Source organism: Rhinoderma darwinii, chromosome 2 (genome assembly GCF_050947455.1).
Source record: "Rhinoderma darwinii isolate aRhiDar2 chromosome 2, aRhiDar2.hap1, whole genome shotgun sequence".
Classification (NCBI taxonomy): Eukaryota; Metazoa; Chordata; class Amphibia; order Anura; family Rhinodermatidae; genus Rhinoderma; species Rhinoderma darwinii.
This window is the reverse complement of record NC_134688.1, coordinates 389346038-389372659: the sequence shown is the minus strand read 5'-3', so window position 1 is coordinate 389372659 and position 26622 is coordinate 389346038.

The following is a 26622-nucleotide window of genomic DNA, read 5'->3' as shown; positions in this document are numbered from 1 at the left end:
CTGCTAGACACTATAGGACGGCCCGGTGGATTTAACTAATTTTTATGTATCTTGGGTAACAAATATAAACATGGAGTGGTTGGATGTTCGATTACTAAAAATTTTTGTAGAGGTTGATCTATAATACTCTCTTCTGTTGCTTGGGTGATTAATAATCCAATTTTCCTTTCAATGTCATGTCTAGGATCTCCCTTTAACAATCTATAAACATTGGTGTCAAGTAACTGTCTGTTACATTCATTAATATACATGGCTGTATCCATAACCACGATCGCGTCCCCTTTATCAGCGGGTTTGATCGTGAGATCGTGGTTATGGATCAGCTCATCAAGAGCCATGATTTCAGAAGAAGTCATGTTAGGGTGTTTAAAAAATTCACTATTTGTCTGTGCTCTTAATGTATTTAGGTCCTTCTGAACCAATTCCGTAAATGTCTCTATAGCATGTGACATGATCGGGGGTTGGAACAAACTTCTATTACGAAGTCCCACTTTACCAAAAGACAATTTTGGGGGGGGGGGTGTCATGCTCCACCACCTCTCTAGACTGTACATTAAACAAGACTTTCAATTTTATAGCTCTAATAAACCGATACACATCTAACTCCAATTGAAACTAATCAGTATGTTGATTGGGGCAGAAAGAAAGACCTTTTGAAAGGGTCTGTAATTGTATATCAGACAGATTATAGGTAGAGATATTTACCACTGTTTGGATGGTATTTTCCTGTTGCTGTTGTTCGGTAGTCTTTGTCCTCTGTGTTGTAACTGTTTCTGGAAGCAGGTTCTTCCTCCCTCTGTTTCTTGAGTACAAGTAGCTTGAGAAAGGTTCTGTGACGAACCAAAACGTCGCTCACTTGAGGTGGATAAATCCACCCTGTTTCATCTACTCTAAAGTCGTGGTGCCGTTATTCTGTTCTATGATCGTTTTATATATATATATATATATATATATATATATATATATATATATATAAAACAAATAAATATATATATATATATATATATATATATATATAATTTGTATATATACATATATATAAATGACCATAGAACAAAGTAACTGCACCAGGACTTGAAGGTAGATGAAACAGGGTGGATTTATTCACCTCAAGTGAGCGACGTTTCGGCAGATACGACTGCCTTTCTCACGCTACTATTTATATATATATATATGTATATATATCTTAATATATATATAGAGCACTTCATACAGCGGTAATGACCAGTGCAGCTGAGAATCCAGCACTGGTGTGACGTAGCACTGGTCGCCTTGTCGTGGCAGGTGGGCTAACACTTTTTGATCAAAATGTGCACTAAGAACCTCCCTATTTGTAAGTAGATTTAGCTTTAGTGCATATTTATTTATATTTAGTGGTTTATGTGGCATTAGTGTCGCAGGGTGCTGTCACCATTCTATGTTTGCTGTATATCTGCAGTCATGGGTGTTCTTGCACCTGCATACATTTTGTATCATTTAGTTGGAATGTGCTGTTCAAATTTTTGTTGTGCCTATGGTATCCATATATGTGGGGTTAGTGACTGCCTCCACTTGTTGTTCTTGCACTCCTCCCATTCTGCCCTGGGTGATTTTAATCAGTTCAATGCTGGATCCTACCATCCCCAGGTATATATGTAGGCTTAGTCCCAGTTCTGGGTGTATGTGCAGCGTAGGTTCCCACCTTACAGAGGTCGCCTTGTCGTGGCAGGTGGGCTAACACTTTTTGATCAAAATGTGCATTAAGAACCTCCCTATTTGTAAGTAGATTTAGCTTTAGTGCATATTTATTTATATTTAGTGGTTTAGGTGGCATTAGTGTCGCAGGGTGCTGTCACCATTCTATGTTTGCTGTATATCTGCAGTCATGGGTGTTCTTGCACCTGCATACATTTTGTATCATTTAGTTGGAATGTGCTGTTCAAATTTTTGTTGTGCTTATGGTATCCATATATGTGGGGTTAGTGACTGCCTCCACTTGTTGTTCTTGCACTCCTCCCATTCTGCCCTGGGTGATTTTAATCAGTTCAATGCTGGATCCTACCATCCCCAGGTATATATGTAGGCTTAGTCCCAGTTCTGGGTGTATGTGCAGCGTAGGTTCCCACCTTACAGAGGTCGCCTTGTCGTGGCAGGTGGGCTAACACTTTTTGATCAAAATGTGCACTAAGAACCTCCCTATTTGTAAGTAGATTTAGCTTTAGTGCATATTTATTTATATTTAGTGGTTTAGGTGGCATTAGTGTCGCAGGGTGCTGTCACCATTCTATGTTTGCTGTATATCTTAATATATATATAGAGCACTTCATACAGCGGTAATGACCAGTGCAGCTGAGAATCCAGCACTGGTGTGACGTATTAATCTTGGCAGCAGCTTCAGCACATCTGTGTCTATCTCATTCTGCTCCTGCTCCCCTCCCCTCTCTATAGACTTTAATTGGCAGCATGTATGTGTTTTTCTAACCTTCTCTCTCTCTCTCTCTCTCTCTCTCTTTATCTCTGCTCTTCCCTCCCCTCTCCATAGACTTCTATGGGCAGGCAGTAAACACATCCCCGCTTTCTTCAGTCTGTCAATTCTTCTCTGTAACCAGGGATAGACTTTGCTTGACAACACAGGGTGGACAGTAGATTACAGGAACGGACACCTAGTGGCAGTAACTTTACACAGAATTTGCATGGATGAAACAACTACATTTAACAGTAAGTAAATTACAAAGTTGATCTGTATCAGGTATACTATTACATGAGCATAAGTTTTTTGAAAAGTTAGGGTCCTTTTACACCGGCCAATTTGGGCCATAAAAATGAACGCCGATCAATGAGACCGCTCGTTGATCGATGCTCGTTTCCTCCTTTGACAAGAAGCTACGATCAGTAATGTATGCGGACGAGTGATCGTTACCACAATCGCTCATCCCCATGCATTTCCATTATGTTGACAGCACATCTCCCTGTGTAAACAGGGTGATGTGCTGTCGACAACGATAATATTTTGTGCTGCATAAACGATACCATCAGACGATCAATGAGCATTTGCTAGTTCATCAGCTGATTTACACAGGGCAATGATCAGGAACGAGCGTTCATATGAATGCCTGTTTGCCCGATCATTAGCCTTACGTGTCCATTTACTGTACATTCAAAGATTATTTCATTTCATTGATCAATATTTGCCCTGATTTTCTAGATCAGACCAACACAGTCTGATGCTCAATAGTTTATGCCATTGGGTAACTTGGTGTTTGCAATGTAAAGTAAAAAATACATTATAAAATAATGATTCAATTTGAATTGAAATCCAATTTATATAATTTTATATGCATTTTTTTCTTTACATGAACTTTTTTGTAATATTCACAATTCATAGGTATCATTATTACTATTTCTTTTCTTTAGCAAGGGCAATCTAAGAATGTTGGTGGTTGCTATAGCAACAACCTTCTACACATGAATGGTGAGCATCCACATCTTATACTGTCTCCTTACACCGAATAATAAAATATAAACATCTTTCTTCGCATGGCACCATGGTATTTGTCAGCATTTCTCATTACTTACAATACAGTACCTCAAATTCTCATGGAAATAAGTATATAGTGTGCAAACTTTTACTGAAATAAATTAGGTGTCAAACAGAATCTGAAGAAATAAAAATGGAATTAACTAAGTATACTGGTTCATATTAAATTGTAAATACTGTATGTTGATTAGAGGCTTCAAAGATTTCCAAATATATCTGTAGAGTCTATGACATAAAAGATGGTTTAAGACTTTAGATTAATTTAATTTCATGTAGAATTACAGCTTCTAGGTTACAAATATAACCTACTTGGCTACGGCTTTACTGTTACTTTTGTTACTAAAAGCAAAACAAACAAAACATCCCAATAATGTGTCACATAGCAACACATTACATTCATTTCTCCAAATTTCCACACATGGAAACATAAGTGTCTTCCGAAATTATTGGCATAGCAATAATAATGCTTGCCAACGTTCATACATAAAGAAATTCCTGAGTGCAAGGAAATGTACCAAACATTACAATATTGTCCTATATTCTGCTTACTATGACATACAGATTTTTTTTATGTGGATTCCTTGAGGGTAAGGCCAATTTTCCGTATTTCTGCTGCTATGGGGTCCAATAATAAAAAGATGAATCTAACCTCTTGGAGCCTGCCTGTGTAAACTTATGGCACTGATGCTAGATAGTTAAGGTCAAGTGCCATAACTCTACGGTGCGGGGATGATGCGAGCGCAGAAGCTGCAGCCGCATCATCCGCAGCTAGTGTCAGCTGTATGTTAAAGCTGACACTTTACCAAAACGGTCACGATGGGCGATAACGCCGATTCTGACCGTTTAACCTCTCAGATGATGACTGCATTATCTAAACAGTTAGACAGAGGGAGGGGTCCCATCTGTCACAATAGGTGCGGAGGGTGGCGATGGGTTTCCAAGTCAGCCAGCTCGGGGCCTAATAAAGGCCCCCAGGTTTGCCATCTTTGTACTCCTATTAGGCCATATTAGCTACATTGACAAACAAAATACACTGCAATACAGAAGTTTTGCAGTGTATTATACACTATATGAACAAAAGTATTGGGACACTTACACATTGCTCCTACAGGAGCTTTTATGACATCCCATTCTAAATACATAGACATTAATATGGAGTTGATCCCCCCTTTGCAGCTAAAACAGCTTCTACTCTTCTGGGAAGGTTCTCTACAAGACTTAAAGGGACTCTGTCACCTCAAAAAAAACTAAACTAAATTACAATAATCAGTTATTAGTTTAAAAGACGCTGATTATGAATCTGTAATTTTTATCTTTCTAGTCACTTGCATTTCCTTGCTATAAACCTGCAAACGGACTGTGTGCTTCATGCTGATGACGAGTTCTAGGAGACCTCTCCATTATATTGCCAAGCTTAGGAGTCCTCTCTATGCATCAGCATACAACACATGGTCCGTTTGCAGGCTTATAGCGAGGGAATGCAAGTGATTGGAAAGATAACAATTACAGATTCAGAATCAGCGTCTTTTAGGCTATATATTGATTATGTAGCGTATGAGCGGGAGACCGGAGAATGGAGGGGTAAGGCGTAAGCCCACAAGATGGCTGCTGGCATGGCTCTCAGTATGGATAACGGTGGCTAACAGGCCTTCCCACTCTGTCAAGGGCTTGCTCACAGATACTGATGAGGGGGTTGCACAAATAATGATGATGTCAGGGATCATTAGCCTGTATATTGCTTGCAAAAACATTATTACTTTACATAAACTAAATATCAGCATATTTCACAAAGAATTTGAATGTATGCAACAAGATGGAACCTGCATAAGGCACACGCCTATGGAAGACACCGCCCCTGGAATGCAAGATGAACTCACAACTGAATAGAGCCAATAGGGCTTAAGCACGTCCCTCATCTCTAGGGAGGAAACTTGTAATTCTTTGTTTAATAAAGTTCAGTTGTACTTCCTACTTCACTGAGGGAGGATCTTTACCAACAACTCTCTGTCTGGTATATTTCTTCCATGCATACCCACAGTTTCCAATTTACAGAGGTGGTTATTCGGTGTGCAAAAAACAGGGAAAGGAACCCTGTCAATGACAGTATTTTTCCCGAGGGCACTCCCTGCGTCTTCTCTTGTCCTGATGGTACTTGGGGTGCCCTTGGTGTTCGGTGCAATTAAAGACAGGAGGCTGTGGTGGCAATTGAACAGGATAGCTCGTCGCACACTTTACTTAAGTTTCCAAAACGGCTGTTACAATCTTCCACATGAAATGTAGGCAAATTATTGCAATAAACTCGGTCCTTTCAATACAATAAAGCACCAGATGCAGGAGTGGGGACTCTACTTCTCATCTGATACTACCCTTGGCAATTCTAGGGCATAGCTGACCCCATAGTAAGTGGGACCATACTTTCTCTATAATGGCTCCTGGCCTGTGCTACTTCTGCCTCTAATGTGTAGTCAGGGCTAATAGCATAAAGGATGAAACTCACCAACATTTATGGTGGCGTTGTTCAAAGTCCAATTAATGGCTTTTTTTTCCTCGGAAACATCTGTTCTTTTAAAGATCGCCATGACTACTAGTCTAGCTTCCAGGCAGTTCTGCTTTTACTTGTTGAGCCTATACCACTTCTCTGACAGATGGAGTACTTATACCTGGCTTCCTCCCCTCTTTCTTTGCTTGTGAATTTCCTTTTCTTGAGGTGTTTTGATCAAGCTACTGACAATACTCTATACCTCTGACTTCTGGACTTCTTGGAAACTGACCTCGACTTGTCTCTGGATAACCCCTTGTTTACTGATTTGGAATATCTGCTCCCGGCTGGTTTTGATCTGTGCTATACCTGGTAACCTCTTGCTTACTGATTTGGACTTTCTGTTTACCCTCTGGCTGTTCAGGTTTGCCTGCATTGCCCCTTTTATCCAACACTGAACTCTGCTAAAACAACCTGGATTCTATGCAGAAAAAAAACATCCTGCCTTGCGGCGGGCTCTAGCGAAAACCACAGAGTAGTAGCCTTAGACTCTGTTCATCAGAGTTGTGACAGATTTTAGGTTGCGGATCCATTTGCTCGCTCACTCCCGGCAGTTTCCAGCAGCCTTTGGGGAATCGCTCATCTAGCAATTCCATATACTTCCATCCCGAGAATTGGTTAACCAGTGATTCCATAATACTTGTTACTCTCAGTTTCTATTAGAAGAATTCCTTCTTTCAAAGCTGTTCGCTTTCTTTTTCTTTCTGCGAGCTCCTCTATAACCTGTTGTCATAGGCAGCCTGTCTCTGGCTCCTATGATGGCTAAACCCAGGAGCAACTCCACTTTTCCATTAACTCAACTGATTACTAACTGACTCACTCACTGACTGTCTGGGTCAGGACCCACTATATCTAAGCTAAGCTCCTCCCACCTTCTGGAAACTTCTAAGACAAGCCACTCCTGCATAGCCTGCAAAACAGTGAATTGCAAATTTACATTTATTTTTAATGTGACAGCACCTAAAAGTGCAAAATGTCCCGAAACATTATAAAACATCATCATTTGTGGAACACTACTTAATAAGGGTGATGTAAAATACAGTTATGATGGAGCACATTTGGTAAGAAACAGTGCAGGTCTCTAACTTTCTATATTTTGTTCTCTGGTCAGCTATTCTCTATATGCAGTTCCCAGTTGCAGGGTGCACAACTTTTTGGGTTGGTAATTCCGTCTTCGCGGTACCAAATTAATAGCTAAAAGCAGCATGGAAGATGCAGGAATTCTGCTAGGTTACGCCAGTGACCAAGCAACCTAGTCTCAGGTGTGAGGTCCAAGGAATCTTCACCTCACACACTTTCTCTCGGCTCCTTCTGAGAGAGCTTCCTTTCTTCACCTCATCCACAAGTATCTTAGAGATGCTCTATCACAAACCTGCTTTGTTTCCGGTGATCAAAATCTGCCAGTCATTTTCTTAAAGTTACATCAACATCATAAATACAACTTAAGTAGTGTAACTGCTGTCCACTACTAATATTGTAGTTTAGGGAGGTTTTTGAAGGTGACAGAGTCTCTTTAAGATTTTGTCCGTGGGAATTTCTGCCCATTCATCCAGAAGAGCATTTGTGAGGTCAGACACTGATGTTGGACAAGAGGGCCTGGCTCACAATCTCCATTCTGATGCTTGGCATTGAGCTTGGTGATGTAAGGCTTGCATGCAGCTGCCCAGCCATGGAAACCCATTCCATTAACCCCTTAATGACCAGGCCATTTTGCACATCAATGACCAAGGATTATTTTTTATTTTCTCACGGTCACATTCCAAGAGTCGTAACTTTTTTTTTATTCCGTCAACATAGCCGTAAAAGGGCTTGTTCTTGAAGGTCGAGTTGTATTTTTTCAAATGCACCATTTTTGGATGTATATAATATATTGATTAACTTTTATTAACTTTATTTTAGGAGAGAATTGAAAATAAGCATCTATTCCAGCATTGATTTTCACGTTATACATTTACGCAGTTTACTATGGAGCGTACATAACATGTTACCTTTATTCTATGGGTCGACATGATTACGGGGCTATAAAATATGTTTAGGTTTTATTTATTTTCCTGTGTTTGCACAATCAAAAACCCATTTAGAAAAAAATTATTTGTGTTTGCTTTGCCACATTGCAAGAGCCGTAACTTTTTTATTTTTCCGTCAATGTGGCCGTATGTGGGTTTTATTTTTGCGGGGCAAGGTTTAGTTTTCATTAGTCCTATTTTGGGGTTCATGGGACTTATTGATTAACTTTTATTTTATTTTTATGGGGGAAATGAGACAAAAAAAAAAATTTTGCCTTTGTTTTTTGTGGGGTTTTTTACGCCGTTCATCACGCGATTTAATTAAAGTGTTAATTTTATTGTTCGAGTCAATACGATTGCGGCAATACCATATATATCTACGTGTTATTTGTTTTGACACTTTTACTAAATAAAACCACTTTTATTTTATTTTTACAGTAATCTATTTTTTGTTATTTATATAAACTTTTTTTAACTTTTTGGAACTATTTAAATCATGCCTCAGGCATGGTCTAATAGGCCTTTGTTAGTCCCCCGTCTGCCATTGAAACTTAACGGAGCCCTGCGATTTCTTTGCAGGGGCACCGATAGGGTGACAGAGGGAGCTCCCTCCCTCTGTCAAACACATTAGATGCCGCTGTCACTATTGACAGCAGCATCTAATGGGTTAAACTGCCAGAATCGAAGAGCGCTTTTTATTCCGGCAGTTGGGGCAGGAGCCAGGCTGTGCATATCAGCCGTGCTCCTGCCATTGATCGCAAGGATACAGTGGCAGTACCCACGCGATCAGAGGACGGGTATATCCGTCCTTATGAGGGAAATAGCAACTGTATAGAACGTATGTATCCGTCCTTTGTCGTAAAGGGGTTAAGCTCCCGTCTCACAGTTTTTGTGCTGATGTTAATGCCAGAGGAGGTTTGGAACTTTGCAGTTATTGATTTAGCAGATCATTGGTGACTTTTATGCACTATGCCCGTGAGGACTCGGTGACCCCACCCTGTATCTTTACATGGCACTTTGTCGCTGAGTTGCTGTGGTTCCTAAACACTTGCACTTTGCAATAATACACCTCTCAGTTAGGGCTCATGCACACAACCGTTATGTTCTTCAGTGTTCTTTTTGCAGATTGCATAGTGAAGCATTAATTTCTATGTACACATCCAATTTTTTTGCGCATCGGTGTGTCTGTTCCTTAAAACTTCAGAACATGTCCTATTCTTCTCTATATTTGCGGCTTGTCTCACACACCTTTATGATCATCTTTCTTAGACTGAATTATACTACATAGCTTGGTGTCATCTGCAAAAATATAAACAGTGCTTTTAATCCCATTCTCTATACAATTTATAAATAAATTGAATAATGGCAATCCCAGCATTGAACCCTGGGGTACACCAATTTTAACCAGTGACCATTCAGACTAGGAATCATTGACCAAAACTCTCTGGATATGGTCCTTGAGCCAATTTTCAATCCAATTACAAACTATATATTCTAAACCTATAGGCCTTAAAAACGATGAAAACCTTTGAAAGTGTTTTTTTTTTTTGTTTAAATAAAAATGTCATTCAGTTTGTTTGGTGTAATTTTCAAATTAGTTTTTCTTAAAAATTATTTTTACATTTTGAGATACAGCTGCTCTGTATCCTGTATACAGAGCAGCTGTATCTTTCGCTAAGACCTTAATCTGCCAGTCCCGCGGACATGACAGGTTTAGTGTCAGTGGGTCCTGCGTGTCTCTGACACGCAGGACCCACCTGTAATCTATCACATCTAAGTTATGAACTTAGATGTGATGGGTAATAGGTGGGTCCTGCGTGTCAGAGACATGCAGGACCCGCTGACACTGATCCCGTCAGTCCCGCAGACCTGACAGGTACAGGATTCAGCAAACGATAGAGCTGCTCTGCATGCAGGATACAGAGCAGCTGTATATCAAAAGGTAAAAATATTTTTTCATAAAAACTTATTTTAAAGTTGCACCAAACACACTGACTGACATTTTTATAAAAAAAAATGTTTCAAAGTTTTAAATAGCCTTTAATTTGCCTATTAGGTGTCTTTGAGGGACAATGTTAAATGCCTATGCAAAGTCCAAAAAGCACAATATTAATATGGGCCCTATGTGCAGGCTTCTACTTACCTCTTCATAAAAACAAATCAGGAAGGTTTGAAAACTACTGTCCTTAGTAAAACAATGCTAGCTGTCACTTATAATATACATTTTCTGTGACATACTCCTGTATATAGTCCCTTAAGAGCCCATGACATTTTTTCCCATGTTAAGCTTACTGGCCTGTCATTACCCGGGGAAGACCTAGAGATATTTTTGAAAATTGGCACCACTTTTGCCCTGCACCAATACCTTTGCACTGTACCATTCACTAGAGAATCTCTCAATATTTTGAACAGTGGGACAGATATAACTTAACTAAGTCCTTTCAGATCTCTTGGGTGTAACCCAATTGGTCCCAGAGCCTTGTTCACACTTATTTTATTTAACCTAGCTTGGACCATATCGTGAAATATCTATACAAACTGACTTGTTGCAACGATGGCACCCTATTACAGTTCTGAGCACAAATTCAGTGAATTATTTAGAACAACATACTCTTTCACAAATGTTTGTAAAGGCAGACTGCACAGCTAAGTGCTTGATTTTATACAATGTGGCAATGGCAATGAATGAAACACCTGAATTCAATGATTTAGAGATGTGACCCAATACTTTTGACAATATAGTGTATATATATATATATATATATATATATATATATATATATATATATATATATATATACATATAGGTGAGGTGATAAAATTTATTTTTTTTGTCAGAAAATCCTTTTTATTCAATTTTTTCCTGTAAAACTTGAGGTTACACCAGAGAATTGCAGCTCAATGTTTATTGCTAAGATTCTGCAGTTTTTAGAAATATCCCACATGTGGCCCTAGTGTGGTAATGGACCGAAACACCGGCCACAGAAGCAGAGGAGCACGTAGAGTATTTTGATGCCTCCTTTTTGTTAGGCACCATGTCCGGTTTGAAGAGGTCTTGTGGTGCCAAAACAGTGGAAACCCAATTGCAATTGAAAATCAAATTTTTCCGATAAAAGGTACACATTTTTATTTTTACAAGAAATAAAAGAGAAAAAGCACTGCAACATTTGTAAAGCAATTTCCCTCGATTATGGCAATACCCTATATGTGGTCATAATCTGCTAGTTGGACAAACAGCAGAGCTCAGAAAGGCAGGAGTGCTATTTGGCATGTAGATTTTGCTGGATTGGTTTCTGGGCGCCATGTCACATTTGCAGAGTTTCTGAGGTACCAGTAGAAGGGAAACCCCTTCAAAGTGACCCCATTTTGGAAACTAGACCCCTTGAGGAATTTATTGTAGTTTTCCTGGGGTGCAAGCGACTTTTTAATCAGTTTTTATTCTATATTTTAAGAGGCGTTGTGACTAAAAACAGCAATTCTACTATTGTTATTTGTTCTTTTTTTTTTTTTACAACTTTCACCATGCGCTACAAATTACATATTCACTTTATTCAGTGGGGCGATACAATTACGGCAATACCATATGTTTATAGTTTTTGTTATGTCTTATGGCGTTTGCACAATAAAATACTTTTTATAAAAAATCATTCACTTTTTGTGTTACCTTATTCTAAGAGCCATAACTTTTTTAATTTTACATCAAGAAAGCCATGTGGGGGCTTGTTTTTTAACGAACTGTAGTTTCGATCAGTATCATTTTTGGGTACATGTACGTTTTTATAACTTTTTATTCCATTTAAGGCGAGGTGAAGTGACCAAAATGTTTTAATTCTGGTATGGTTTATTATTATTTTATTTTATAGCGTTCATCGCGTGGGACAAATAACAAAATAATTTAGTAGTTCAGGCCGTTACGGACACAGCGATACCAATTATGTATAGTTTATTTTTTTATTTTATTTTCTTTAATAATAAAGGACTGATAAGGGAAAAAGGGGATTTATACTTTTATTACTGTAAAACTTTTATTTTTTATTTTCACACAACTTTTTTTTAGATTTTTTGTTTTGTCCCACTAGGGAACTTGAATGCGTACTGCAGTGTATTAGAGCTGTCAGCTACTCGCTGACAGCAAGCATAGTGGGTCCTGACTTAATCAGAACCCTCTAGGCTTCTGTAGGTGGCATAGCCTGAGGCCATTGTTAGGCCTCCTGTTGCCATAGCAACCATCGCTGCCCGCTATCATGTAGCAGGACGTCGATGGTGGTTTAACCCCTAAGAAGCCTCGATCGCTATTGAATGCGGCTTCCAAGGGGTTAATTAGCAGGGACACCGCGTAAGGTCCCCGCTGAAGGAGCTGCGGCAACTGCTGTACGAGACATGGCCAAAATGGCCGATCCTCCTGTGACGTACTCTATTAGGTCATGGAGCGCGAACGATGCGCTTACCATGACCTAATAGTACGTCTAGGAGTGGGAAGGGGTTAATCCATCATCAATTAAGCAGGTAAAAGGTCTGGAGTTGATTCCAGGTGTGGCATTTGCATTTGGAAGCTGTCGCATTTAACCCACAACATGAGGTTAAAGAAGCTCACAATGCAAGTGAAACAGACCATCGTTAGGCTGAAAAAAATGAAGAAATTCATCAGAGAGATAGCCACAAAAATAGAAAGGTCAGATTAGACTTTGCCAAACAAAATCTAAAGAAGCCAGCCCAGTTCTGGAACAGCATTCTTTGGACAGATGAAACTAAGATTAACCTGTACAAGAATGATGGGATTTCTATGGAGAAGGTATGGAGAAGGTATAGAGAAGGCTTGGAATGGCTCATAATCCAAAGCACACCACATCATCTGTAAAACATGGTGGAGATAGTGTGATGGCATGGGCATGCATGGCTGCCAAAGGCACTGGGTCACCAATGTTTATTGATGATGTGACTGAGGACAAAAGCAGCCGGATGAATTATGAAGTATTCAGGGAAATACTTTCTGGTCAGATTCAACCAAATTCAGCAAGGTTGATTGGACGTCACTTCATAGTACAGATGGACATTGACCCAAAACATACTGCAAAAGTAACCCAGGAGTTTTTAAGGCAAAGAAGTGGAATATTATGCAATGGCCAAGTCAATCACGAGATCTCAAAATGTATAGAGTGCCTACCGGCAAACAGAGCCCTTGTTTCCCAACCACCAAAATTAAAATATAAAGTTTTAATTGGTATAGACGACCATCAACAGACTACATAGAAGTTAAAATTCCTGGTCCATTGCTGATAGAGATCAGCATAGTGCAATGTGTGGTTATTCAAAGAAGCAAGGTGCTAACGGCTGCAGACCGCAGCACAACGTTGTAAGTTAAATTACTAAGAGACCAGCAGGACCAGAGTTAAAAATTCAATTTACTGCATATATAGGTATGTGGATTCCGCCGCCCGCTGTCACTAGCCCCTATACCCCTGAAGACGCTACGTCGGTAGTGAAACATGTCGGGGGGGCTCTTTTGAATTTTTAACTCTGGTCCTGCTGGTCTCTTAGTAATTTAACTTACAACGTGGTGCTGTGGTCTGCAGCCGTTAGCACCTTGCTTCTTTGAATAACCACACATTGCACTATGCTGATCTCTATCAGCAATGGACCAGGAATTTTAACTTCTATGTAGTCTGTTGATGGTCGTCTATACCAATTAAAACTTTATATTTTAATTTTGGTGGTTGGGAAACAAGGGCTCTGTTTGCCGGTAGGCACTCTATACATTTTGAATCCTTTGCGCCCACCAACTACTCAGGTCCACCCCTTAGTAATCACCAGATCTCAACACGATCGAGATGGCATTTCACTTGCTTAATACAAAACTTAAGGCAGAAAGACCCACAAACAACAACTGAAGACAGCTGCAGTAAAGGCCTGGCAAAGCATAACAAAGGAGGAAACTCAGCGTTTGGTGATGTCCATGGGTTCCAGACTTCAGGCAGTCTTTGACTGCAAAGGACTCTCTACAAAGTATTTTAAACAAAACATTTTATTTATGGTAATGTTAATTTGTCCAATTACTTTTGAGGCCCTGAAATGAGGAAGCTGTGTAGAAAAATAGTTGCAATTCCTAAATGTTTCACAGGATATTTTTGTTCAACCCCTTGAATTAAACCTGAAAGTCTACACTTCAATTGCATCTCAGTTGTTTCATTTCAAATCCAATGTGGTGGCATTACCCAAATCATGAAGATTGTGTCACTGTCCAAATAATTCTTTACCTAACTGTATATATATTATGATTTTGTGGTATTTGAATATAAAATATCATATGTATATTTCATTTAAAAAAAATTCCCTTAGATATTTTGCAACCAGAGAGAGTTTTGCCTCTTTACTCTACTCAGTTTTGTCTTGGAAAATTAACAGTGTTTGAGATTGAATGTGAGACTTGCCAAATTATTTGGCAGACAACACAGCCAGAAGTAGTGTCACGGCCTACAACAGAACAATGGTTAGCGGTATCAGAAAAATTTGAAGATCTTGTCAACTTTCCAAATTGTGTGGGTGTCGTGGTCAGCGAACACATTAGAATACTGAAGTCAGACCACAGTAACTTTATTATTCAATTATAAGAAATACCTTTTCATCATCTTAATGGCTATCTGAGATACCAAATACAGATTTGTCGCCATCAACATCCGGACATATGGACATACGATGGTTCCCGTGGTATTAAAAAATCCAACATGGGCAGATCCTTTTATCAAGAACAGTTTGGGATCCTGGAACCAAGACGTCTTCCTGGTGCAGAAGGCCCACTACTGCCTTTTGTTTTAGTCGTCGATGGGAGATTTCAGATCTGTAAAAATATGTTGAAATCATATGCCAGTCGAACCCTAGATCCAAACTGAAAAAAATTTCAATTACCATTTAACATGGGCAAGGCGTTATGTGGAGGCGTTATGTGGCAAAGTGGTTAGTACTGACAACAAAAATAGCCAGGAAATGTGGATGAAGTGATCAGGGCTTATGATTCACTTCACAATATTATTTTATACTTAAAGCCTCTTAGTATGGACGTTGATAACTGTGACTCATACTTGGCCGATATGAATCGATCTGCCCCAAGATCTACCAGCGCCATGATAAAAATTAAAGTTCAGTTTGTGGATTACTTTGTAAGCCTTCAGGATCATGTGATATGGCAGGACAATATCTAGGTAAACTAGTGTATTATGTCCTTTTTTTTTAAAAAAAATATATATATATATATTTGGAATACAAATTATTATGTGCAAGTGACTTTGTTAAAGTGAGTTATTTTTTTTCATTAATACCAACCTACATAAGCAAAAATATATATATAAAAAAAAGTCACATAACGGGTTGATAATGGTCGATATTGCCAATATTTTGGATGTATTTTTATAGAATTATTCTGTATATTTTTTTTTTTGTATATAGATTTATCATGTAATGTTAGGGTTTTATTTTATTTCAATCACAGTGTAATCACGGGGTAGGGAGACAGACAGGTGAGCCCTAATCTACCCGCCACTCAGTCCCTGCCTACTTGCAACGGCCCGTCCTAGGCAACGGCGTACAACTGGGCGACGGTCCCTACGCTCAATAAGTGCACAACAGACAAACAGACAAGGGTACACAGAAGCCAAGGGAAATGGGGCAGTTGCCCACCTCAGCACAGTGAGCAATAAGAGTAGTGAACGAGCCGAGTCAAACCAGGAGTGCACGAGGTACAAATCGCAGAGCAGGAGCATAGTCAGTAAAGCCAGGGTCAAAAATGAAGCAAGGTCAATAATCATAGCAGGAGCAGCAGAACCAGGAAACAGAAAAGAATCACAGGCAAAGGAGGAGCAGGAAATGCAGGTATAAATAGACAGAGGGCGGGAGCTAGCTCCGTCTGGCCAGGCTGTGATAGGCTCTCCCACTCCTCAGCCTCCCAGCCTGACTGGTAGAAGATCGTGTCACTCTCTCAGACTTAAGAGCAGGTGCAGACTGATTACCCATGGGCGTCGACACAGAAGCTGTGTCTGGCAGATCCCTTACACACAGAGCATGAATGTCTATCATTGCCCTGATGTGATTAACTAGGATATATCTGTTGCACACGTGTTCGTCCAACAACTGCCTCCCCTTTTAACGACAAGGATGACTTGGTGTATTCATAGCAAATTCCTTCTCCATGTATGGATGCATCTGTTCCTCAATGCATCTGTTTGTAAACTACCATGAGAACAATGTTTGTGTAATTTGTAGACACTTTTTGCCAAGATAGTTTGTTTTTTAAATGGAGGTTTAAAAAAATCACTTAACAATCAGACAAGTCACTGACAGGTTCCCTTTAATATAAACAAATTCAAGAGCTTACTTACAATGTGATAAAAGGACCGTGCTGTCCCTTCGGTGTCCGCCTCAGATGACGACATCTAAAAGACAAATTGTACATTTACAAGTTTGCATTGGCAATACCTATATAATTATATCTATATATCGCAGTGTGCTGTCACCATTTTCTTGTGTGCTGTATATATATAGAAGTGCGCCCTGACACGCGTTTCGCCTGTAGCTTTTACCTTGAGAAAGCTACAGGCGAAACGCGCGTCGGGGCGCACTTCTACACCTTGGGTCACACTAATCTCCTCAACATGGGTAAGCGCATCTGTTAGACCTATTCTGGCTTTATGCCATTTTTCAAAGGCACTAGTCACTTTAAGTAAATACAGGCTTTTACTTTTGAGCTCTGCATACTCAGTTTTTTGTACCACTTGTACTTGAAATTATCAATACAGATGCACCCTGTGTTGGAGTTACATTGAATTAAATAAATATTTTATACCATACACAAAAGGTATTTATACACTCTGATCAATGTATATATTGGTGATCCAGACAAGGATTTATTTTAGATTCTCTGTTTTTGTTATTTTTTGTATTTAATGTCATTAATAAAGGTGTTTAATTTTTTCATACTTTGATATGTATGGACTCTTTTTTTCTCTAGTTTATATTATCTATTGTTAGAGTCTTTATCTCTAATTATCTGTATGGGTGGTTGAGATTTGTCTCCCACCTTGATGCTTATATGCCCTGTGAGACTTCTTGTCTAATTATATTATATGGTACTTTAAGTATGCCAATAAAAACGACAACTCCTCCAACAAAAAAATAAGCAATCACAGCGCTCCATTGATGTAAAAATAAAAAAGTTATGGTTTTTGGAAGGCTGGTGGTGAAATAGCAGTCCAAAAATAAACAAGTGCCGTTTTCTCGTCTGGTGGACAAGGTCATACTTAGATATTTAATTGGAATCTATATATCATCTGTATTATACTTTATTTGATTTATATACAGTACTGTGAGCTTTGTTTATAGGGTGTCTCACCTCCAACTTCTCAACATACAATAGATTAATTTTACATGCATATGCAGAACTTACATACAACACAGCAAATAATTCATTTTCCATGGTGTTCATGTGCCCCCCTTAATTAATGTAATCGATCATGCTGCAGGTAAAGGATCAAGTAGTTTGCTTCGTTTTTAAGGAACAAGTCAAATTATCTCAAGGACAGATTGATTTTTTTTAAGAACTCTATTATGTCGATGCTCAATGACAATTATTTCTGATCAAACAGTTTATTTAGCCATTTATTTATGTATTAAATTTGGTCGGGTGATGAATTACCTTTCATAATTTTCATTCTCTGTGCGCAAGGATGTAATTGTAGACCACGCCATTGTTCAGTAGAGAATCTTTATGTAGGGAGGGAAGGTATATTATTATTCTTGGTGGGTTTGAGTAGAAATAACAATTCTATCATGTCAAAATTAAGTAATGTCTCTTAGATTAGAAATAAAATGTATATAAGAAAATTGCAACCAAACATTATTGATCAGAAAAATTTTTCATTGTTATTATTCGAAGATTATAATGATAACAAATATAAAAATAATAACTATAAATAATTATAATAATATTATATATGAACAATTTACTATTAAATTGAAGTCTAGCATATACATTCACATGCATGTTAATTCAATAGATGTGGGACGAGATGAATGGCTGCCAGTAATAGAGATGAGCGAACCGGGACAACCGAACGCGGTTTCGGTCCGAACATCGGGAAAAGTTCGGTTCACAGCGAATCCGAACTTTACCGGGTTCGGCCGAACACGTTTTGACCGAACCCGGCAGAGATAGTCACTGTCCAGGGTGCTGAAAGAGTTAAACGATCGGCAGTAACTGTTTCTGCACCCTGGACAGTGACTTCCGATCACAATATACATCAACGTGTAAAAAAAATAGAAGTTCCTACTTACCGATAACTCCCTGCTTCTTCCTCCAGTCCGACCTCCCGGGATGACGATTCAGTCCAAGTGACCGCTGCAGCCAATCACAGGCCAATCCCAGGCTGCAGTGGTCACATGAACTGCAGCGTCATCCCGGGAGGTCGGACTGGATGTCGAGAGGGATGCGTCACCAAGGCAACGGTGACGCATCCCTCTCTTGACATCCAGCCCGATTGTGATTGGCTACAGAAACAGATGACCTTCTTGTGAGAGACTGAGGTCAACCACCTGACAATGAAACCGCTGCAATGTCCCTCCAATTCCTTAGAATAAGTTAATAAAAGGATAATGAGAAAAGGCAATAACAGAAGTAATAGTAAAACAGAAAATTGAAGGATAAAACCGTAATTACTTCTCGTGGTGCAACCATGAAAACACCTTATTGTTAACAGCTTTATTTTACATGTGTCTATACACAAGCTAAACATTTGTCAGTCATTGTTAAAAATGTCTTACTGCACACAGCTCCGCCATGAGCATGGAGCCTATACAGAGCCAGACATCGTCCTTGTACCTCTGTACTATGTAGCTATAGGCACTCCGTGTACCATTACATGTTAACTTCATATCAGGCTGCAGCCAATCACATTCGGGCTGGATGTCAAGGCAATGGTGACGCGTCCCTTTCTTATAGACACATGTAAAATAAAGCTGTTAACAATAAGGTGTTTTCATGGTTGCACCACGAGAAGTAATTACGGTTTTATCCTTCAATTTTCTGTTTTACTATTACTTCTGTTATTGCCTTTTCTCATGTGATTGGCCTGTGATTGGCTGCAGTGGCCACGGCAGCCTGTGATTGGCTGCAGCAGCCGCGGCAGCCTGTGATTGGCTGCAGTGGCCGCGGCAGCCTGTGATTGGCTGCAGAGGCCGCGAAAGCCTGTGATTGGCTGCAGAGGCGGTCACGTGACGTGCGTGACCACCACTACAGCCTGTTATTGGCTGCGGCGGCGACATTGATGAAACGTCATCGCTGGAGGCCGGACAGGAGGAATGTAAGTATGAACATATTTTTAATTTTTTTTTATTACATTAAAATTGTATTTTCCGCGCGCCGAGCTTGGTACTGTCAAGGTTGCTGAAAGAGTTAGTGCAGCCCATTAACTCTTTCAGCACCCTGGACAGTACCATGCTCGGCGCACGGAAATGATAGGTTCGGTCAGAACTAGTTCGGTCCGAATCGAACTTTTTCGTGAAATTCGGCGAACCAGCAGAAACCAAACTTTTCATAAGTTCGCTCATCTCTAGCCAGTAACCCTGTTTTTTTTATAGGAAAAAGAAAAACATTGAATTCTAATTTTCTTCATTACAAAATGATTAATTCTGAATAAAAAAAATAAAAAAACAAAAGCTAGACTAGAGTTCAACATCTCATGTTCAAAATGCATAGATCTATATTAAACACACATAAGTTAAAAAACAAATAGCTGGATGGATCATTCTGTAAAATCACATGAAACAAACGGTGGTCAGCATCTAATAACTGGCTTGAAAGTCTAATGCCACATCATTACATTATATGGGTAGGCAAAAATATCCCACATATACTAGTATATAGGGGGATACGAGGGTATATTACCCTTGAATTTCAAAAAGCCATGTCCCAGACAATGCTTTCCAGGCAGTAAACTGGTATGGTGACAGCCCCTCCAGTGAAGACCGCCCCCCCCCCCCAAGAAGTATGCAGAAGTATGCATAAACTCAGCCTGAAAGGGGGATTATTTAACAAATATTTTTCTTTATAAATGTAGTAAAACATAAAAAAGCAGTCCTTAACTTTGTCAGTAATATGACAGATGCGATTCTAACAAGATAATCTGTCAGTGGTTTTAATGTTATGGCTAATCTGTGGTTTTGGGAACTGCTGATAATGTAGATGATGTAATCACAGTTTAGCCTTCCTGACTATTTATAATCAGTTTATTTATTAAACTATTAACCCCTTAGTGACCAGCCCATTTTAGGCCTTAATGACTAAGCTATTTTATTTGTTTTTCTATAGTCGCATTCAAAGAGCTATAACGTTTTTATTTTTTTGTCTACATAGCTGTATGAGGACTTGTTTTTTGCGGGATTAGTTGTGCTTTTTAATAGCACCATTTTTGGGTAGATATAATTTTTATATTACCTTTTATTAACCTTTTTGGGGGGGATTATAACAAAAACCTGAAATTCCGCCATTGTTCTATGCGTTTTTAAATTGACGCCGTTCAATATGCGACGTAAATAACATGTTACCTTTATTCTATGGGTCGGTACGATTACGGCGATACCACATATGTATAGGTTTTGTTATGTTTTACGACTTTTGCACAATAAAAACACTTTTGAACTAAAATTATTTGTTTTTGCATCGTCACTTTCCAAGAGCTGTAATTTTTTTATTTTTCCATCAATGTAGTGATTTTTTGGGCTTGTTTTCTGCGGGACAAGACGTAGTTTTGAATGGTACTGTTTTGGGGTGCATGGGACTTATTGATTCATTTTTATTATGACTTTTTTGGGGGCAATGGAAAAAAATTGCAATTTCGCCATGGTTTTTTGCGTTTTTTACGTTGTTCACCTTGCGGTTTAAATGACATATTAACTTTATTAATGGAGTCAATACGGTCGCGGCGATACCACATATGTGTACTTTTTTTTTTTTTTTACACTTTTACTAAATAAAAACACTTTTTATGGAAAAAAATGCTTTGATTTATTTTTTTACTGTACTTTTTATTAATAATCTTTATTTCACTTTGATGACTTATTTTATTAGTCCCACTAGGGGACTTTACTGTGCGATCTTCCGATCGCTGCTATAATGCTCTGGTATACTTCGTATACCAGAGCATTATTGCCTGTCAGTGTAAATCTGACAGGCAATCTGTTAGGATGTGCCTCCGGCGCGTCCTAACAGGCATATGTCGAGGGCAGACCTGGGGGCTTTTATCAAGCCCCCGGCTGCCATGACACCCCATCGGAGACCCGCGATTGCATTCGCGGGCCGCCGATGGGTGACAGAGGGAGCTCACTCCCTTTGTAAACAAAGTTATATGCCGCGGTCGCTATTGACGGCAGCATTTAACGGGTTAAACGGCCGCGATCGAAGTAAACTTCGATCGCGGGCGTTGGAGCAGGAGCTCAGCTGTCATCAGACAGCAGAGCCCCGGCTCTTGCCTGCACGGGAGACCCGTGCAGGACTTAGACTAGGCTGACGTGAAAAGGCGTCAGCCTAGCCTAAGGCCCCTTAGTGACCGACGTAAAAAGGCGTATTGGTGGTCACTAAGGGGTTAAGGGAATGACAATCACACTGTCCTCCCTAGCAGGCATAGAGAGTACTAGCTCCACCTGTTCATGTGATGAAGTGCTAGGCTTTTTGGGATTGGCAGCATAGCACAGAGGAAGATTGCAGGGCAGAAAGTACATATACATATATATATGTGGGGAGGAAAAAATGTAAATGAAAAAAACTAAAAATGGCTGCTGCAGCAAGGGGCTAAGTAGTACCAAATAAAGCTTAGCAGGGTTTGCTGAATTTAAACTCTTATAGTGTGTCTTGTATTTTGAGTTTTTTACAGTAAGAAAAATGCTTGGTGGTCTCGATCTTTGGGACAGGATTTCTGTAAAAGTTTTTATATCATTCATTCGCTATGTTAAAATGAAACATGGCAGAGACATATAGAAACAATTATCAGTAAGCCTCACTGTAATACACTGTAGCAAAGAAAAGACTGAATGTTTTCCATGCTACTGTAATTAAAGGGCTTTTAGACAGACAAATTGGCACAAAACAAAACTCTTTTATGTACACAGCAATACAAAATGCTTTGATTTAAATGCATTAAATGGATGATGAGGACTGTCAGGAAAGTTGCTTTTTGGTATACATTTCTGCAACTACATTAATTTCTAGTTTATAGCCTGTTTTTCTTCTTCAATTATATAGTGTGTTAAAAAAAGAGACCATACATTACGGCATTATATCATATATATATTTCCCTGAATTCACTATTTGTTATTACCATTCAGCTTCACAAACCAGATTTAGAATTAACAAGTTGGCCTGTGCTAGTTCTAAGAAATTGATGACCTATACTCGGTGGGGTCCAACTCCCGACACCCTCACCGATCAGCTGCTTTGTAGGAGCCGTGGCGCTGCTTCCCCTTCATTCCCTTTATTGCTTAATACCGTGAAACCCCAACACACTTGTAGCGGCGGTTCACAGTATTACAGCCTTCTGCCATTCAAGTGAATGGAAGAAGGCTATAATACTGTGAACCACCGCTACAAGTGTGTCATCGATTCACTGTACGAGCAGGTTAAAATTAAGCCCCCTCCCTCTTTTAAATTTCTCAGTTTCCACGGTCACTATGGAACTATACGTCAAGGTGCGGGAAGTTAGTTCTCATCACAAAGTACAGTTCTGTCGTGGTGCGCAGAGGTATTACATATATGTCTATTGAGAAGATTTTAATCTCCTTCCAGTATGCAGAGAGACCAGAGCATGCTTTAGCCATGCCCCAAAAGAAGCTGCAAACCATATGTGAGTACATTATAGCCTTCCAGTGTATTTCCGTTGCAATGGGTTTTATGGAGGAACTCCTCAAAAAGATAGTGCAAACAAATGTGGAGCTGCAGGAAGCAAATGCCAAGCAGAGGGAGGACAACCAAAGGTTCCTGACACAGTTGGAAGCAAATCGAGAGGCTTTAAGGGCACAAGTGCTGTCCATGGATACGCAGCCTTCCAAGCCAAGTGGATGCTTTTCAACGCCAGCTGCATTGATGCCGGGTACACCGGAGGTGTTACAGACAGTTCGCAGAGAAGAGCACGGAGCGTGCGTACCTGTGATACAAGCTATGAGGACCATTGCTAAGGGCAACCACCCTGACTCATGGTGGGAATGTTTGCAAGTGGACTATTGTGTGGATGGAAAAGGTGTTCCCTAGCAATTTTGGGCAGCTGTTAAAAAGCCAAGTGTGCTGAATCGCCCAGATGTGGTTGCTAGGAGCAACAAACCCTGACAGCATGTGGCGTCTGTTCAGCAGAAGGAGTACTGTTGGAGATGCCATCAAGCAGATGGATGTGCACCTGATTGTTCTCTGGTCAGGAGGCCAGAGAGAACGCAAGAGAAATCACGTGAAGTGTTGGTTGGTGGGATTCCACTAATGGTCAGTCTGGATCTTCGCCAAGAGTTCTCGAGGGTGCCTCCAGACATTTTGCTGTTTGTGAAGAAGGATCCTGAGTTGGGTGAGACTGTTCTGATTGACTTTGAAACTGATTTTGGGACTGTGCAGCACAGACTTATAAAATGCCAGGAACTTGATGAGGAGTTAGGGTGTAAATTTAGGCTTTAGATTAGACAGCTGCTGCAACTGAATGATCCGAGTAACATGAGAACATGCCTGAGGGTGGGTAAGAGTGAAAAGATACATCTCATCTGTCCCTCACGATACAACCTAAACTGTCCCAGAGTGGAGCTACCACCCCAAAAAGGGTGACCCCGCAATTTATCCCCATAGATCCGTAAAGTAAGCCCTGGAATTATTTCCCTGGTATTATTTCCTATAGGCAAGTAGAAATGAACAATGATGATGTATCCAGCACTCGATATGAAAGTTGAATGGTTTATTAGGTCATATTAAAAACAAAAGTTTAAAACAAAAATCCCGGGACCATGCTTACCCGTTTCAGACCGTTAAGGTCCTTAGTCATAGCTTATTTCCTATACACATTTCTGATAAAAAGAGGTACCAACTTCCTGTGTTGGACTTCAAAGAATTGGTTAAAAACATGATATAATAATGGTCAAGTAACCAGACACACATAGTCTCGTCAGTTAAGGAGTGTGGTTGCCAAACTATATACTATTAATCTACCCACAAACAATGTGGCTGAGCTTTTCGGGGATTGAAATTTGAGTGACATGTTCCTTACCTTTTTGCTAATCTGCATTGATTGCTTTTATATTTCCCACCAATTGAGTGACATTGGTCTAAACTCTATTGTTAATCTATTGTTAATCTGTACTGATTGCCTGGCCCCTTATTTATCCCAACTATACCCCCACTGTATACCGTTTACTATGACATTTAGCTTGTTGAATTTTATAAGTATGAAGTAAAAGTTTAATTTTTAATAGGAACTTTTTCAGTAATTTTTGTCCTAATTATGAGAACATTATGGCAGTTATTATAACAATTAGCATATACTCTTTGATTGATTTAGATTGTTTCTTCAACTTTAGAAAATTACCTTTACAGGGTAATTTACCGGGGAAATAAAAAAAAAAAAAAAGGGTTCCTCAAAATTCTTTCATGTAATCCAACATGATGGATCCCTAAATAGATATTGTGTGTTTATGTGTATTAATAAATCTGTAGTTATTGTAAGTAGAAGTTGAATTATTATTGTTTATGTGGATCTAAAATTTAGACTTTTTTAGAAAGTGCTGATATAAAAATATTTAACTCTTTCTGTGTACAACTTAATTTCACACTTTATTTTTTGTGCGTCATTATAATCTTAACCTCTTTTCTGAGACCATGTGACCCATACACCATATCCACGATGTTGAGGTATATATATATAATGTTATGAATTTTTGTAGTTTCATGGACATTTGAACAAATCTGTACTTTGATGGATTAACCAATTCACTCTTTCAACAGTGTTGTGTAAATTTGACCTTTTATTATTGCATTTGGATTGGTTAACTGCTCTTTTCTATAACTTTGTGAACTAGAAGTAGGAAACTGAGTGAAAATTGAAGGTCAGCTACATTACAGAATACTGAAAAGGTCAAACTAGAGCAATAAATTACTTCAATTTTCAAAAAAACTACATAATATTGTCATAAATTAATTTGGACTTTGAATTCTTGGCAGATTAAGAAAAAAAAGGATAAATAGATTAAACTGGAAGCAAGGTTGAATAAATCCACTTCTTCAAGTCACAAGTTAACACTCAAATATTTTTATTCCAGTTTATTACATTGATACATTATCTGAAATATTTTTTTTCAAAGGTTGTATTCAGTATTTTCTGTACCCCATTTAACCATTTAATCTAGTAGATTATTTTTATTTATCAATTTTTTTTAAATTATATATTAAAGTATTTGCCATATGATCCATCAGAAAACGTTTTGCCATTTGGTAGTCATGACTTATTATGGATATTACATAAGATAATTGAAGTTATTAAGGAATTCTAGAATAAATTTTAGATCAAAGCACAATGTTGTAACTAAAATTGAAAAAGTAAGCAATTATATCTCAACATACGTAGTTAGGAAACATTTTTTACATTTTTAATGTACTGTACACTTAAAGGCTATGGAAACATTTGGTTAAATTTTTAATATTTATTTGGTAATGTATGTATATGTTGATTATGAGCACCTTTCTAGTATATCTTTATTAAAAATGTTGCTTAGTTTTAGCACTGCAGCTTTTCTATATTCACTGAACATAGAAACTGCAGATCGCTGCTGTAAGCCGAATAGTCAGTGAGCCAAACTAACAGCTCGGTGTGCCTAAGGCCGAATTCAGATGATCGTAGTATACGTCTGTGTGACGGCCGATAAAACAACGACCGTCACACGGACGCATGTATTTCAATGGAGCCGTTTACACGGCCGTTGTTTCAATGGACCGTGTGAAGGGTCCCTTATAAAATAGAACATGTCCTATTTTCTTCCGTTTTCACGGATCTTTCGATAGACTCAAGTCTATGGGGATCCGTGAAAACAGGACCCGCACGGGTGCAACTCGGACGTAAAAAATGGCAGTTTTTCACATCATAGTTTGCACTCTGGCCTTTGGGTTAGATTGTGTGTCATAGGCACATTTAGGCTGCTGTCAGCTGAGCCATCAGTCGAGCTTACTAACGGATTTGGCTTACTGCAGCTTTCTGCAGTTTCTATGTAAAGTGGATACATAGACGTTGCAGCACTGAAACGAAACACATTTTTAATAAAAGTTGATCAACTTAGATTTGATTAGTATTAGTATTAGAGTATGTGTCACAAACACACAGGAGCCCCTGTCAGCTGAGTAGTCAGTCCAGCTCACTGAAAGATTCGACTTACAGCAGCGTTCTGCAACTTCTGTTTAAAGTGGATACATAGAAACTGCAACACCAAAGCTAAGCAAAATTTTTAATAAATGTATGTCAGAAAAGTGATTATAATAAACATATACATAGATTAAAATAAAAAAAATT